Here is a 4,523-nt window from a genome sequence, read left to right on the forward strand (position 1 = left end):
GGAACCAATAAATATTTTTTTATATAATGCAAACATCCTGGTCTCCTCTCCCACTGAGTTATTCACCTGGGGTTCGCTGGGAGAAATTTCATAACATTTAAACAAAATTCAGCTGGTTTATAACAAAAAAAAAAAACAAAACTCATCGAATAATTTTAAATTTACAACTTCAAGATAATCCGTCGTCGTTCTTCCTGAGTCCTGAGTTTGTCAACCAAACATTTCCTTGCGAAATTTCATTTATATATTTGGACAAATGTATTCTTTCAACTTCTTTCTTTTTGCATTTTACAACAACAGAAACAACAACTAGAAACAAGAACCAATGTAGAAGACAGAAAATCCAGACAAATGCTCGAATTTCATTGGATGCTTTGGCGACAAGACAAATAAATTCCACTCAAATCAAACAAACGCTCCCACCGTACGCTCGCACATTCAGATGAAACGAAAGCTAGTAGTCCGAAAATCCTTTCGTTATTGATGAATTGACACTTTTAGTTTTAGTAGGTAGATATATTTGCCAACATTAATTGCAAAGAAAACCTCACAGACGAATCTTGAAACCAACAGCGTAAAAGTTGATGTGAGTGAGCAAACACCTGAAAGTTAGCAAGCGTACATACATACATACACAGATGATAGAAAGTTGCAACTTACTCGCAGATAAATTGACTCGTCAGTGAAAGCGAGCAGCAAAATTGAGGAGCTTGCAATCGACCAAAGGTGAACTGTAAGCCAGAGAAGTATATGTCAAAAATCGGTGGCGTTCGATTCACCCAAACACCAAATGCTCTGTATGCGAGAAGACGTTGAAGAGAGAGGTAGAGGGTGCAGCCGTTTGTCGCTCAAGCAAAATCGCTTCCATTGGAAAATCCTTTCATGGAGGAATAGGTGCAAAAACGCGTGCAATTAATTAAGTTTGGCGTGAATGCAACGCTGGCATAACGGCAGCAACAACAACAACGAGGGCTTAACAATCGTTTTTGTTGTACATACAGCAACAAGCTAATGTTGGTAGCTGTGTGTATCGGCAACAGACAAATTTGCTGAGTTGGCAAAGTGAAAGCAATGCCTGAACGTGGTATTTGAGACAGCCAGCAGAGGATATATGGAGATGTGGAGGTGTGGAGGTGTGGAGGTGTGGAGGATGGGAAGGTGGGCGAGTGTAAAGAGCAAAAATTGAAAGGATGTATGTTTCAATAGCGATAATGAACCGACAGAAAAACGCACACACAAACACAAACACAAATTACAACATTTGAGGAAGCTTGCATGAATAAGGGCAATGAAGCGTCTCTTAATGTGACTTTGAGATTTAAGGTGAAAATTCTTGGTACCAACGGTCCTGGGAAGTGTATGCTCTGACAGATGACGCAGGCAAAACCGCAGAATCAATTACGTTTCGATCTATTAAGAGGACGCATAACAAATGTTTTATAAAGTTTTAGAAATATGGCCGAAAATATAAGAGTTTCCACTCGCTTGCACACACACATCTGCAACATAACATTCACTTACAAATTCTCCCAGAGCCGCAGACAAATGCCAGCGTAAACAATTAATTGAATTTCCGGGCACATCCGACGCTGATGCCGACGCGAAGGCCTGCAGAGACAGAACTACGCCAACAGGTGCAGTCCATAGTTATCGTACTTGATATATATTGTATGTATGTGTGTGCATATAGCCATAGCATAACAACCACAACGCTGATATGCCGTTATCTCTGCGAATAAAATGTTGATGAATGAACTTTGTGAAAAAGTTAGTGGTTGCAGTTTTAAATTTTTTGTAAATAGGAGTTACTACTGATGACGCAAGCGGGCGTATAAAGCGTACGAACAGCTCACAAGATGTGAAACTTAAACAAATATGGAAAAAAAAAACAAAGAAGGAGCAGAGAGCTGGCAAGTGATTTCAGAAAAGTTAACTTTTTATACTTCGGGCTAGGAGCAACTAGAACCACGGAAAGAGCGGTTAGAGCCGGTTAGTAAGCAACGCCTGCAAAAGGACGAAGCAGCGCAACTTCCCACCGGATGTTGAAGAATAACTTCCGTTCAACAGCAGCGACTAGGAACTTCCATTGTGTGTATATTAAACCCATTAAGCAGCCACCGCAGCAACATCGGCGCAAACGGCAAACCATAGCGTAGCAAAATATGCAGAATAATGTTTAAGGTGATGGCTTAAGCGGTTTTGGTAGTACCAGCAAATTTGAGCTTAGCTTACATCTACTAATTACTATACACACCTTTAGAAAGTCTGAATCGGACTGGCAAACATATGTATGTATGTGTGTACGCTCGCTTATGCCTTAGCTAACTGAAGGGCAAGGCCGATAACTGTAATCCAATCGTATGCACTCATAGTTAATATAACCGAAAATAAAAAAAAAAAACAATAACACAAACAAGAACTAAAGATACTGTGTTTGTTATTAACGCACTCGATCTAGTTGAGACACGGGGCAAGTTTTTCTTTTATAAAATGGTAAGTGGAAGAAAATATAAAATATTTTCAAGTCACAGTATTTACATACCCACATATATACATATATATACATATGTGACCCAGCAAAAAAACTATGCTACCCCAGAACTGAGCAGGGAATCATTTCTATGTAGAACCATAACGATATCTGTGCGATGGCTTTCGATTCTAATGTAATTAGAAAGTAAAAATGTATAAATGCAGTTTTTTCGCCTTCTTGCAAACTACCCTTATATCCTAAGCAGAGGTTTGAAAAAAAAATAAAAATTGAAACTTTTCAGGAACTCTAAATCTATTGAAAAGCTTCTCAGAACTGTTGTAATTTCAATTTTTTTATTAAACTTTTTCAATTTTGATTTAAATTATTTTTCCGGTGTAATTTCGCATAACTGTTTTTTAGCTTTCAGGAACTTTAAAACTATTGAAAAGCTACTCAAACAGTTTAATTTTAATTTTTTTTAAGTACACTTTTTCCACTTTTTTCAGAAAAAAATAGGTTTTTCTTCCAGGAACTCTAGCACTCTTGAAAAGATACCCAGAAAAATTTTAATTTTTATTTATTTGAATTTGTTTTTTTTTTTTACTTTTTCGAAAAAATGTTTTTTTTTGCATAGTTTTGGAAAACTTTTCAGGAACTCTAGAACTATTGAAAAGCTATTCAGAACAGTCCTAATTTTAATTTTTCTTTAATAACTTTTTTGAAAAAAAAGTTTTCTTTTTAGCATAATTTTGCAGAGCTTTTTCCTTTTCAGGACTTTTAGCACTATTGAAATGCTCCAGAACAGTCTTAAATTTAATTTTTTTTTTTTCAAAAATATCCCTTTTTCGACTTATTTAAAAAAAAAAAATGTTTTTCTGCGTAATTCTGTAGAACTTTCTTCCCTTTTCAAGAACTCTAGAGCTTTTGAATAGCTACTCAACTTCACAGACATGGGTGAAGCCGATTTAAAATGTTTAATCTAGTTTTTTCTTTACTCTCGTTGCAAAACAAATGGCCATTTTGAAAATATCCCAACATTAAAACAAAGTATTTGAAATAAGTATGCACCTACATACTATGTCCGTAAGTTTTCTAAATTTCGAACCCATTCTCAGGTGTAGCAGCTGTGTAACCAGTTTATTTTGCTGTCAATTAATTAATTCTGAATTTGAAAGTTTAAATCCTTCGGACACTTGCTCACCCTAGCATTAGCGTGTAAATCACACAAAAGCTCTTCAATCTTAATACATTTGGCAGCCACTAAAAGGTTTTAGTGAATACTTTTAGGCAAACTAGCTATGTACTGCGACTGGTTGAGAAGCTTGTCAGCTCGTTACTCGTAACTAGTAGGAGTAAGTTGTGCAACTTTTTGAAACTGCTTTAATTTGTAGTTGTTTTCCTTAGACTTCACTTTTTGATGTGCATTAATTAATATCGCAGCGAAAATCCTGCGCTGTCCCATTTACAGTGAGCTGATGTGCTATTAACTTTACCAAGTCGGCGCCCAGCTATAGTTGAAGCTCATTTACAGTAGGGAAACATTTTAAAAATATTTCTCTTCCTGCTTTGTTCCTAATGCATAGTAAAACATAGTACAGTGTTTTCATTCACTTTACTCCTTTGAAACGCTGCCTGGCTGTATGATCACTGGCGAGTGTGCTTGACACTTTTAACACCTTATGAGCTTTACGTGAAAATCCTTTTACAACTCTCCCTCTACCTGTTTCTGTTTTCAGATTTGTGCGTCCATTTCGAAGAAGTTCAGCTATGCTTGTGAGAATATTTCACACGCAATTTTTAGTAATTTTTAAACTAAAACGAGTTTTTTGTTTTTTTTCTTTTTTCGTACCGCTCCATAACGCCACTGCTGTTAGAGTGCCACCATCCGTCTGCACTCTACGCCCGCACGCGCATACAACACCATGCATGTCAAGGTGCCAAAAAGTATGCATCACTTGAGATTTTTAAGGATGTACTTCGGCGCTTTTGCCAGTGTTGCATTTCATTTTTTTTCGTTCTTGTTGCCAACATTTTGTTGCTGCTGCTGCAG

Source organism: Rhagoletis pomonella, unplaced genomic scaffold, assembly GCF_013731165.1.
Source record: "Rhagoletis pomonella isolate Grant_MI unplaced genomic scaffold, Rhpom_1.0 Rhpom_scaffold_00003, whole genome shotgun sequence".
In the NCBI taxonomy this organism is placed as follows: Eukaryota; Metazoa; Arthropoda; class Insecta; order Diptera; family Tephritidae; genus Rhagoletis; species Rhagoletis pomonella.